Source organism: Geospiza fortis, unplaced genomic scaffold (assembly GCF_000277835.1).
Source record: "Geospiza fortis unplaced genomic scaffold, GeoFor_1.0 scaffold503, whole genome shotgun sequence".
Lineage (NCBI taxonomy): Eukaryota > Metazoa > Chordata > Aves > Passeriformes > Thraupidae > Geospiza > Geospiza fortis.
The window spans coordinates 190710-203540 of record NW_005054654.1 but is presented as its reverse complement, the minus strand read 5'-3'; the positions used below and the strand labels follow the sequence as shown (position 1 = coordinate 203540).

The 12831-nt window shown below is 42.8% G+C and overlaps 1 pseudogene across 1 annotated transcript in view; it reads right to left on the bottom strand.

The window, feature by feature from the left end:
- The window catches only part of LOC102036844, a 15551-nt pseudogene extending 2720 nt beyond the window's left edge, over positions 1-12831 (bottom strand). The window contains exons 1-33 of the transcript XR_004082687.1: positions 12811-12831; positions 12557-12594; positions 11745-11987; positions 11361-11656; positions 10028-10055; positions 9815-9929; positions 9629-9721; positions 9467-9530; positions 9284-9382; positions 9074-9177; positions 8862-9000; positions 8055-8173; positions 7808-7957; positions 7299-7469; positions 6512-6821; positions 6312-6382; positions 5572-5659; positions 5361-5478; positions 5080-5203; positions 4860-4996; positions 4503-4758; positions 3789-4031; positions 3511-3687; positions 3286-3431; positions 3108-3198; positions 2630-3019; positions 2337-2463; positions 2049-2167; positions 1311-1507; positions 825-1008; positions 542-738; positions 324-417; positions 1-146 (exon numbers count right to left, since the gene is read on the bottom strand). The exon at positions 1-146 is cut by the window's left edge and continues 153 nt beyond it. The product of XR_004082687.1 is annotated as a myosin heavy chain, skeletal muscle, adult-like (transcript). The remainder of the gene's footprint in view (positions 147-323; positions 418-541; positions 739-824; positions 1009-1310; positions 1508-2048; positions 2168-2336; positions 2464-2629; positions 3020-3107; positions 3199-3285; positions 3432-3510; positions 3688-3788; positions 4032-4502; positions 4759-4859; positions 4997-5079; positions 5204-5360; positions 5479-5571; positions 5660-6311; positions 6383-6511; positions 6822-7298; positions 7470-7807; positions 7958-8054; positions 8174-8861; positions 9001-9073; positions 9178-9283; positions 9383-9466; positions 9531-9628; positions 9722-9814; positions 9930-10027; positions 10056-11360; positions 11657-11744; positions 11988-12556; positions 12595-12810) is intronic.

The window sequence follows — 12831 nt, the reverse complement described above, 5'->3', positions numbered from 1 at the left end:
AAGGACTCCACAACTCGCAGGTGGTTTCTCTTCAGCTGGTCAATCTCCTCATCTTTCTCTGCGACCTTCCTGTCAATCTCAGCCTTCACTTGGTTGAGCTCAAGTTGCAGGCGCAGGATCTTCCCCTCCTCATGTTCCAGGGAGGCCTAGAAAAGTAGACGCAAACATTGATAAATGTATTGTTTGTTTTTTAGACAATGACAGGATATTTTCAGGGATCTCAGCTGTCTGCACTCCCCAGAAAGAAGAGAAGACAACCCAGGCCTTTTTAGCCCTATTTTCTCATTTCTTTACTGCAGACACCAGTGATTATGGTCATATACCTCAGCTTCCTCCAGAGCAGCCTGAATTTCAGATTTCTCCTGCTCAATCTGCTTCTTCACTTTCTCCAGCTCATGAATAGCCTTGAACAAAGATCAATGGCATGGTCAGGCACAGAGCAGAATGGGAAGGGCCCTGTCCCACCAAGGTGACAGGCATCTCTGCAGACCTGCAGGCCCAGAGCCATGAACAATGGTGGTAATGGCTGAGAGTGAGAAAGGCCAGGGAGGAGCAGAGGGCCAGGGACTTACGCTGCAAGTTCTTGTTCTCCCGCTTCATTGTTTCCAGGTGGTCCAAGGACTCCTCATAGGCATTCTTCATCTTGAACAGCTCCGTGCTCAGAGAGCGCGACTCCTTCTGCGAGGCCTCCAGCTCAGCCTGCGTTTCCTCATACTTCTGCTTCCATTCTGCCAGGATCTGAAGAGAAACGGGGAGTCAGTAGGACTGTGGCCATCATGGGGCCCTGCTCTGGCCAGGAGTGCTGGTGCTGGAGGCCCAAAGACCTTGTCAAAGTTCTTCTGCTTCTTATCCAGAGCAGCACAGGCAGCATTGGATCTCTCCACATCAATCATCAGGTCCTCCACTTCATTCTGCAGCCTCTGCTTTGTCTTTTCCAGGGAGGCACATTTGGCATTGACAGCCTCAACCTGTTCCTCTGCATCTTGCAGGCGCTGGGCCAGCTTCTTCCTGGGATACGTAAGGTCAGCTCACATTAATACTGAGTATCAGTGCGTGCTTGCTTTTTATTATAGTGTGCCTAATCAATTTGCAGTTTGCAGTCACACAGTGCTAAGGGCTATGTATACACTGTCCTTAGGCTTTGCTTTTACTATAGTACTAAACATATTATAGGATAAAATTTCTCATTTTCTATTGCTCTTCCACAAATCAGATCCGTGACTTATTTCTCATAATATAGTGATGTTTCCCTTGCAATGTCACCTTTGAATTTTCAGTCTTACTTTTCTACTTTTTCTATCACCACGTACTTGGCCTCCTCGAGCTCCTCCGTGCGCTGAATCGCGTCCGTCTCGTATTTGGTTCTCCACTGGGCCACTTCGCTGTTGGCCTTGGACAGGGCTCGCTGCAGCTCCCCCTTGGCCTCCTGCTCCTCCTCATATTGTTCCCGGAGCAAGTCACAGTCATGGCGAGCGGATTGCAGGGCATGGGCCAGGGCGTTCTTGGCCTTGAGGGACAATTGGGTTGAGACAATTAATTTCCTGTGAGATAGTAAAATGTTAACTTGATGAACATTGTTGAAAATTCCTGGATTAAGACATTTAAAGTCAGAGCAAGAAAAAATGGCATATTCATTCCATGTTTTGAGAATCTAGAATCCTTTTTCAGGAGCGCTGATGGGTAAATTCTAAATGACAACTATACAGCTGTTAATCATTGAATCCTTTTAAATATGTTCTAAAGTTTCAGCTGCCACTGTGAAAAAGTAGATTAAGATGTGCAGTTTCTTTTTAGATATACCTCAATCATTTTTTATATGTCAATTTTAAAGACCTAAAATTGTTTTTCCCTGTCTCAGTATCCACACTGGGGGGGATGTCTTCCTCAGCTTTTCATACCACAGAGTGAGGAGGTAAAATTTCTCACCTTGCTTGATAGCTCAAAAATCAAAATGATACAGCCAACATTCTGATTTTATGTGAGAGTAGGAAAGAAAAAGTAAACAGATTCTCAATCCAAAATCAACACCCTACAGGAAGTAACTTTACCTTTATTTCTTCCTCTAAATGTCTCTTTAGTTCCTCAATCTGTTGAGTGAATGCCTGTTTGCTTCTGGACAACTGAGATATCAAACCATCTTTTTCTTCCACCTGACGTGAATATTCACCTAAGAACATTTTCAGACAGATTGCCATTTAGAATCAATATTAAATCAATATTTCTTTTAAGCACAGTATATCAGATTACAGAGATCAATTTGAGTAAAGCATCAATCTTTCTTCTTATTATCACTGGTTACAGTTGTTCCATTTTGAGGGGATATAGGGTTGTATTACCTGACTCTGTCTGCAGACGAGCTCTTTGAGCATTGAGGTCATTGATCATGCGCTGATGCTCTTCTTCCTTGGTCTTAATCTCACTCAGCTGATCTTCCAGAGTGCGGCACATCTTCTCCAGGTTTGCCTGTGCATCAAAGTCACGTAAATAAAGAGGACTACCACTAAGTTATAGCATACTATTCTCAAGGTGAAAAACAATGCAACTGTATGTGATAGCAGAATATAATCAGAATTAAAATCATATATTAGGGCATGTATAATAGGGCAGTAACATGACAGAAACTCCATACCTTGGCTTTGGAGACAGACTCCATGTTGCTGGCCAAGTCATCAATCTCCATCTTCAGCTCACTCTTCTCCTTCTCCAGCTTCTGCTTCACGCGTTGCAGGTTGTCGATCTGCTCGCCCAGCTCAGCTGTGCTGTCCGCATGCTTCTTGCGCAGGGCGGCAGCCGTGGCTTCGTGCTGCAGCGTGGCCTCTTCCAGGTCACGGCGCATCTTCTGGAACTCTGCCTCACGCTTCTTGTTCATCTCCACCTGAGCTGCTGTGGCCCCTCCTGCTTCTTCCAGGCGCTCGCTGATCTCCTCCAGCTCCCTGGACAGGTCAGCGCGATGCTTCTCTGCTTTAGCGCGAGAGGTTCGCTCTGCCTCAATTTCCTCCTCCAGCTCCTCAATGCGGGCCTGCAGAACAGCAGGGAGCCTTCACAGCCGTGCCCTCCTCCTGCCTGAGCTGAGCCTGAGCAAGGCAGGGCAAGGAACAGAGACTTGCCTGCAGCTCCTTGATCTTCTTCTGAAGTTGCACGCCCAGGGCTTGTTCATCCTCAATACTACCCTGGATCTGGCTGATTTCAAAGTCTTTCCTTTGGGCCAAGTGAACCATGTTAGAGCTCAAAGAAAAGAGACAAGTGCTGCAGCCCAGCACTCAGGTGCCCCAGAGCCACACTTACTTCTTCAGTTTCTCATCCAGCTGCTGCTTATCATTCTCCAAATCCATGATGCTGTCCTGGGCCAGCTTCAGGTCTCCTTCCAGTTTCCTCTTAACTCTCTCCAGGTCCACACGCAGTTTCTTCTCTTGCTCCAGGGACCCTTCCAGCTGAACACAACAAGACCATCAGGGCTCTGCCAGCCAGGTTGGACTCCATACCTGTCCTGTTCCTGCTCTGTGTTCTTACATCATCCACTTGCTGTTCCAGCTTGCTTTTGGCTTTGGTCAGAGTATTGACTTTGTCTTCCTCTGCCTGCAGGTCATCCAGGGTCTGCTGATGGGCCTCTTGGAGGACTTTCTTCTCCTTTGTCAGCTTCACGATGGTCTCATCCAAAGCTGCCATCTCCTCAGTCAGGTTTTTCACCTTTGAGAGGAAGGGAACAAACACAGACAGAAAATGGTGATCAACATTTTCTAACAAGACAAGTCTTTTCCAGAATACAAGTAACAGGTTCTACCTCATACCTTGTTTTCAGTGGCATGTTTTTCCTTCTCCACCTTGGCCAGTGTTAGCTCAAGGTCATCAATATCTTTCTTCAGCTCTGAACATTCATCCTCCAGCTTCCTCTTCTTGGCTGTCAGATCAGCATTGATTTCTTCTTCATCCTCTGCCCTTTCTGTCGCCTCCTTAATTTTGGCTTCCAGCTGGATTTTGGTTTTGATGAGCTGGTCACACCTTTCTTCAGCATCAGCCAAGCTATCTGCTTCCTGGTGGGGAGACAAAATTTTGTGGATTCTAATGTTTTGAACTTTCTCTGCTCTGACTCTTTTATCTCTGAGTAGCAGCTGAACCTGGCCTTCAACTTGAGCAACAGAAGGATCTTAACTGCTAGTTACCAAGCAAAGAGAGGATGGCTTTTCCTACACCTGGATCCACAAGCACAACTTTCAAGTGTGGTTTGCATTTTGCCACAAAATTAATTAATTGTCTACCTCGTGTCAAGGATCTACATTGCCTCCTTCCTCTGAAGACAAGAGTGCTGTCTCCTGGTTGAAACTCTCTTTCAGAGTGCTTACCACATCACTGCCAGAATTTGTTTCCTCACCTTCACATACATATAATACAATTTCCCAAATTTATGACTTTTGGTCTTCTATAGTCTGATCTTCTGTTCGTAAGGAACAGTCCGAATGTATAGACTTATTTTCTGAGTGATAAAATAAAGGCAATAAACTCACAGCCTGTACTTGGAGCTGCAGGTCATTTTTCTCCTGCACAAGTTTCACCATTTTCTCCTCCAGCTCCTTCCGCTTTGCCTCAGACTTTGCAAGCTCTTCCTTGGTTTTCTCAAACTCTTGTTTCATGTTGGCCATTTCCTTCTCAGACTCTGCACTCTTCAGCAAGGGCTTGATCTTGAAGAACAGCTTCATCCATGGCCAGTGTTTGACATTCATGAATGCACGAATGTTGTACTGGATGCAGAAGATGGACTCTCTGAGGCATAATTAAAATGTACAATGAATATTCTCAGTCTGATGCATGCCCACACTTACCTCCATGCAGAATGACTTTAACTGAAGAAGAGGAAGGTGTACCTGCGCTCCACCATTCTCTGGTACTCCACTCTCATCAGGAAGCCCCTACACCTGGCCTGGGTGCGGGTGATGAGCTGTGCCAGCTTCTCATCCCTCATCTCCTCCAGGAGCCCCAGCAGCCCAGCTTTGAAGAACACCTTGAGAGAGGCAATGTTGCAGCACATCACTGTCAAGCAGAGAGAGCAAAGCCCAGGCAGGCAGTGAATGGGGATGTTTGTACCTTGGTGTGTCCAAATCTGTACTGGGTGTGGTCCACATCGATTGACCCAAGGAGCTTCTCAGAAGCCTTCTTGCTATCGATGAACTGTCCCTCAGGGATGGCACTGGCATTAAGCACCTTGTATCTGTGGAATAAGAAAAGATAAGGGTTTTTTTTTCCCAAACAACACACAGTAGCCTTTAAACCCCATCAACAGTTTTTGAAAACAGAGCACAGCCTAAATGGACCCATGAATGAACCAACATTGCTTTTAATGATGCTGAAAAGAGCAGAGCTCTCACCTCTGTTTGAAGTCAGCATAGAGGACTCTGCTGGGGAACCCTTTCCTGCAGATCCTGATCCCTTCCAGCACGCCGTTACAGCGCAGCTGGTGCAGCACCAGCTCGTGCTCCATGGCACCTGGCAATGCAGAGCACAAATGAGGGGCACAGATTGCAGCATAGAGGGAAATGGATGTATCTGAGCAAGGATCTTTCAGCTTGAGGTTCTTACCAGGTGTTTTAGTCTCATTGGGGATGATGCAGCGCACAAAGTGGGGGTGAGTGCTCCGCAGATTGGTCATCAGCTTGTTCAGATTCTCCTAGAGGAACCAGTTGCCAGTGTGAGTTTCCTTGTATTGAGTGTTTGATGGACCAAGGTAATGATTTTACAAACTTCTCAAGCTGGGTTTTGAGCATTTCAATAAAGCCACAGAAACCAAAAAATTTCTTCTATTTGAAGATACTGAGCACTGGACTGAAATACTACAGTGCTGCTATTGGTGCAGTGAAAACTTATATATAATTTCAAATGTTCACAAAAAATAAATTTCTTAGATTTTTCACATTCTGCCTTTACAAGTCAATCTACTTTAGTTTTAAGAAATAGGTATTTTTTTACAATGATATATCTATCTGCTTGGAAATTATTTTCAACTCGTCAACAGACATGCAGGAATACTAATATTACCATTCTAGTTTGACCCAAAGACATAAATATATGAAGATCTGAATGATATCTGCTAATAAAAAAAATAAGAAAGAAAACCACCACAAATTAGATTTCCATGATTTTGAAGACTTAATGCTTATTTTTGGACATATTTGCAAAGTTAAAATTGACTGTGGAAAACCTGATGTGGAACTCCCAAAGAAATTTACCCCCTTTATAGTAATATAAAATAGCTCCTTCAAATTTAATATTAGCTCACCCCCTTTCTGCACGTCTCAGAGATAACAGATGCAGTACTATACCCGGAAAAGAGCTGAGACAGTCTGGAAAGAAGAACCCTTCTTCTTGCCTCCCTTCTTGCCACCACCAGTCTCTGCAAATTGAATAAAGGAAAATAAAAAGTTTTGAAATTAGCATGAAACAACTTTAAATGTTTAGTGTTTATGGCTTTAATTCCATGACAAGTCTCCCACATTAAAAATACAAATTTCATTAAACTGACCTGCATCTGCTCCACCATAGTTGGCAAAGAGTAAAGCCAGTGTCTTCACAGATGATTTCTGGTACAGCCCAATGACAGTTTCATTCAAAGGGTCCTTGTTCTTCTCCAGCCACCCAGAGATGTTGTAGTCCACAGTGCCAGCATAGTGCACCAGGGAGAAGTGGGCCTCAGCCTTGCCTTTGGCAGGCTTGGGCTTCTGGAAATTGTTGGACTTGCCCAGGTGCTGGTCATAGAGCTTGTTCTTGAAAGAGGTGTCAGTTGCCTTGGGGAACATGCACTCCTCTTCCAGGATGGAGAAAATGCCCATGGGCTGGGAGAGATTATGACAGACAAAAGGGAGAAACAGATTAGAAAGGAGACATCTCTTGGTTGAAAAGTTGCTGAAGTCAGAAAAGGAAGCTGTTCCCATAGTGACTTTAAGTCAGAGAAAATCTACTAAGGCTCAATTTTTTTCAGTGTTGCTGTTTCATTCAAAATTATGGAAATGGCTTTGCAGATGAAATTATTATAAATATGACAATGTGAAATACTGTTCTCTCCATAAAACCTGTTTACTGGTAAGTACTTAGAGAACATGACCTTTTTCACTTCATTTTGTAATTTGGCAATGAATTCTCTAGCCAAAAACCTTCATATCTGAGTAATGGTCTCCAAAAACACTTCTACCTGGTTGCCACTTTCACAGAGTATATATTTGAAGAAGCCAATATTCTCACATGCTTCTTAGTTGTTTCTCTTGGCAAGCATAGAACACCCAATTTGTATTAAACTTGAACAGGAAGGATACCTTCTCAATGAGCTCAATGCAGGCAGCCAGATCCATCCCAAAATCAATGAATGTCCATTCAATCCCCTCCTTCTTGTACTCCTCCTGCTCCAGCACGAACATGTGGTGGTTGAAGAACTGTTGCAGTTTCTCATTGGTGAAGTTGATGCACAGCTGCTCAAAGCTGTTGTACTGCCAGACATAAAAAGACATACAAGGCTTTCAAGGATCAGCAATAATACCAAGGTGTTTTCTTGTACAGTCCTAATTCACCATGTCTTATACTTTAAGTACAAGTCCCCTTCCTGTGTAGTTTTCCTTTGCTATCTCTCTAGAATATTTAGAAAATAGTGGTTTCTAATTCAGAGCAATGAGAAGATTAGTTTTCTATTCTCTTGTTTTTTTCAGGATTAAAAACATGATTCTGAATCTCTACAATAAAGTGCAGGGAGATAGTCACTTCTATGAAATATGTTTCAAAATTCTCAATTATAACTCTACAAAAATTCTAGGAAAGCTGTGCTCCTTACATCAAAGATCTCAAAGCCAGCAATGTCCAGGACACCAATGAAGTACTGCCTGGGCTGCTTCGTGTCCAGCTGTTGGTTGATACGAACAACCATCCACAGGAACATCTTCTCGTAGACAGCCTTTGCCAGGGCACCCACTGAATTATTCACCTAAAGCATAAAGAAAACTTTGGAGGTTACTATACACAGCAGAGGAGAATCAGTGGGAACCATCACAGCATGCTCCACATTACCATATTTTTTCTACCTGCTGCACAGTTTGGCCCTTGGTCACGTATTCATTCCCCACCTTGACTCGGGGATAGCAGAGGGCCTTGAGCAGGTCTGCTGAGTTCAGACCCATCAGGTAGGCAGCCTTGTCAGCAACTATCACCAGAAAAGACAGAAGAATAGATATTCAAAATTCCTAAAAGTCAGTGCTGGACTGTCTCAATAGTGTTCTCCACAAGGTTGGACAACAGTATTTGTCATAGCTAAAAAGCTAATTTCTCTTTTTGTGTTCAGGACTCAGAGTCTGTAACTCTTCCTGAGCTTCAGTTTCTGCAAACATTCGTCTTCTGCAAACAAGAGAGCTCACTGCCTTTATCCTCTTTGAGGTGTCAGTATGGAACTCCAAACTTTCTAGTCATATAGCCGGAGGATTTATCACTCAGGAAGATGGAGATATGGACTGTCATTGATTAATGAAGTACACATGTCAGAGTTCTCTCCAGTAGGTAAGGGTGAAGAAAAGCACAGCTTTCTGTCTTGTTAGGGCTGCTCCATACTACAGCAGAGGTTGCAAGGTGCATTTCACCTTAAGTATGATTAGCAATGTTACAGCAATTGACACGCAAGTCTCCTGGCTTACTGTCAATGTACACGGGATCTCTTCTAGAGCAGTCACAGAGGAAAAAGTACAGATATCATTAAATGAGATAAATGCCTCAACTGGCATTTAGTCATGGAGCAACTACAGTTATTCTTAGTTTACACATTTAAAACCTGAAATCTACTTAAGTCCTTATGTAATAAAGACTATCTCCTTTGGAAAGCTTGCTGACTCTGCTGATACCTTCTGTGCCATCAGGCTCTGCCTGCTCCTCTCGTTGTTTCTGCTTGAACTTCAGGTTCCCATAGTGCATGACAGCCCCTGTCAGTTTGTAGATGGCTGTTTTCTCATCAGCACTGAAGCCCAGGATGTCAATGGCACTCTGGCAACAGAAACACAATGTACATATACCAGGGCTCAAGTCCACCAGATGATCATTTGGTGAAGTTACTCACATCTGTGGCCATCAGCTCCTCCTGATCATCAATGCTGGGGACCGTGATCTCACCTTGACTCACAAAGTGGAAATCATAAGGGTTGGTGGTAATGAGAAGCATGTCTGAAAGCAACAGAAGGAGAAAAACAAGCTTAATTTAGTTTTCAGATAATACAATGAACTATTACTCAGTAATCTTCCTTCAAAAAAAGTTAGTGATCTTTCCTACCAATTAGCTCTGGCTTCTTGTTGGACATGATCTGATAAAAGATGTGGTAGCTCCTTTCTGCCTTGAGCTGGAAAGTGACTCTGGACTTCTCCAGCAGATCTGGCAAGGAAGATAGGACACAGTCAAGCACAAGAAGTGGGGAAGGCTGGAGAGAAGGGGGATCAGGCCAGAAGGGTGTCTTACATGTTTCAATATCAGCAGAAGCCAGTTTGCCTGTGGCACCAAAATGGATTCTGATGAATTTACCCTGAAAGCAGCAGGAAAGTCAATTCAGATTTATTTTACCAATCTGGACAGAGAGAATATTCAAATTAGTGTTGACAGTTGTACCAATTAATAACTCACAAAGCGTGAGGAGTTGTCATTCCTCACGGTCTTGGCATTTCCAAAGGCCTCCAGCAGTGGGTTGGCGCTGATGATTTGATCCTCAAGCGTTCCCTGCAGGGTGATAATTATTGCTAGTTATCCTTTCCAAAAATCATGACAGGAACAAAGAAAAGCATTGATCCCAACATGTATCAACTAATTTACCTGCATTTTGCCTGATGCATGTTCTTCCTTCTTCTTGTCTCCACTGGCTGCAATTGTTGCAAAGTACTGGATGACACGCTTGGTGTTCACAGTCTTCCCGGCCCCGGATTCTCCGCTGCCAAAGCCAAGAGAGAAGCAGAGGGTGCGTGGTCAGGCAGGAGGGGCCCTGGCACCGGGCAGCCCCGCAGGGACCCGCGCAGGGGGGGTACCTACGTGATCAGGATGGACTGGTTCTCACGATCTGTGAAGAGACAGAGGTAAGAAACAGAGGTAAGAAAAGACAAACAAGAAATTCAAGAACTAGGAGAAAAATAAGAACTGAATTTTCCAGAGGATCCAGGAACAGGAAATAGCGAAAAGTGCCCAGGGAATTCTAATGAGTGTTTTTGATGCTGTCAGCAGTACTGCAGCTCTTAGCGACTGGTTCTATAAACGAATCACTGCAGAGAAATTTCAGTAGTCTTATGCCTTTCCTGACATTGTCTTTCCATCAAGCTACTTATTTCTCTTTTAATAGGCAAGTACAGGTTATGAAAATATTTATGTTGGAACTATTTTGTATGTAAATTCTTCAGGTGCTAAAAATGTCTTGCATAATATCGAAATTTGGAGGTATCATTAATTACAGAAACATCTGACCAACATCTTTCATCCTTTTTCACCAATATTTTTTTAATTCCTATATATACAGAAATTATGCATTCTTGAGATTATATATCAACAACATTCATTTTTTATTTTTTTTCTATTCTGAATGCATTTCTCAGAGTATAAGAAAAGAACAGGAGGAGAAGTTCTAAAATTCTGCACACCTTTCATTTCAATGCACATATAAGGAAGAGAAAATAAGAGGTGAAAGAAAGAGGGAAAAGCAGAAGTAAATTTTTTGATGTCACTCAATTTAAATGATAAAACTTTATTTTTTTTTTGACATTTTTTTATGAAGCTTACTTTTCACTATACAGTGCAATTGATTTATAGATGCAGCGACAGACCAGTGCACGAGTTCCAGAGATCATTAAAGGCTGTATGTAATTTAGATCACATGGCCATCATCTAGGTCATGAAATCCATTTGCATATTAAGTGCCTCAGGTGAGGTTTACGTAATTCTTTAAGGTAGATCTCTCTGTTTTATTTGTCAGCACTGATGCTTGAAAATTTAAATTTATATTATGCACATCATTTATAGGGTATGTGTCATTTAGCTGCACCCTCTACTCTCCATCTGAGACTAATTTAATGATTAACATACATAAATCCATCCATATATATAAGATTCCATTATAGGCATAAGGTCTACACCACAATATAGGTGATTTCTTTCCAGTGAATTTATATCCTCTAGGTTATGTCCAGATCTTTAGTGATTCTAATGGGAGCACTGACACTCAGCTCTCACAGACCATTAAAGTGCATTAATCTTCCATTAATTTCGCACACACAATTTTTTTTTAAGTGTGGCACCATATTTCCAGAGAATACCCTACATTTCCCTCTACAGATAGACAATTTCAAGAGCAGCTCAAAGGAAATCAAGCACTCACCAGTCAGCATGGACTGATAGGCGTTGTCAGAGATGGAGAAGATGTGTGGAGGGGCCTCCTGGCGCTTCTTGCCTCGGTAGGCCAACACCACCTCGGGGTTGTACCCCAGCACCCCCGGAGGCGCCCCAGAGGAAGCTGCTGCTGCCACTTACGTAGATCATCCAGGCTGCGTAACGCTCTTTGAGGTTGTACAGCACAGCGGGTTCGTGCAGGTGGGTCATCATGGCCATGTCCTCGATTTTGTCATACTTCGGAGGGTTCATGGAGAAGACTTGGTCATCCTTCACGGTCAAGGTCTGCCAAGGAAACAAAAGACCCACATGTATCACTTAAAAGCTCAAAGTGGGGATCAAATGTTGTTCTTCAGCCTTGTTTTTGACTCACCTCTCCCCCTTCAGTCTTGACAGTGACTTTTCCTGATTCCCTGCTCTGGATTGTCCCTTTCACAAAGGATTCTTTGGGATGAGCCACGAAGACAGATGACTTGGCATCAAAAGGTTTGTTTTGGGCTGCAATTCTCTCCTTCTCCGATTTTCGGAGGTAAGGAGCCGCCTCCCCAAAAACAGCCATCTCAGCATCTCCAGAGGCCATGGCTGTCCTCTAATGAAAGCTTGTCAGCAGAGGTGCCTTGTGAAGAGCAAAATGTTATTGGTCATCAAGAAGAATAATACAATTAATACCAATGAGAAAGCTCCTTGCTCCTTGCTCTTTAGCAAATAAATTCCTAGTTAGTCTCCAAAGTAAACTCTTAGGAAAGCACCAATTAAATCCACTTTGATTTGAAGTTAAAAGTATCCTAGTCTGAACTCAAGAGTAAGACTTAGACTTCTACAACATGTAGATCTTGTAACCATAAAGAGATCATCTGAATATTGAGTACAGTTTGGTAAGTCACCCTGAGTTCTGACAAGGTTTGAGTTTTTCTCATAAAAGAATCTAGTCATAGAAAAATCACTCTCTGTTCGGGTCCTTAATTATCAGCCATAAGTCTTCAAGAGAGTACTTTCTTGCTGAAAGGATTACCTTTTCTATTAAAAATAAAAAATTACTTCATTTTTTAGATCTTCCCTACTTCCAACTATCTAGCTTAAGCAAATTCAGCTGGAATATAAGAGGATTTATGAAGAGAATTTGTGCAGCTCTTTAAAAGTCCTGTCCTAGAATATAGATTAGGAATGGATTATTCAGTGTATTACCTTTGGGTAACAGCTTGTATCCTGGAATATGGCCAACCCTGTAAAATAGGAAAGGCACTTGTTTCTTATTGCTGAACAGATTTCCATAAAATACTGTAGACTGAAAATACAGGCATGCATCAAAATTACACTGAAAATTTTTGTTAACATGGGCACTCCCTCATGGAAAGCATTGTTAGAGACAGAAGAAATGAAACAGGATATTGCAAGGATATGATCCTCTTTCTTCAAGCTCATGAAATGCATGCACTTACCTGGAAGCCTTCTGCGGCGAC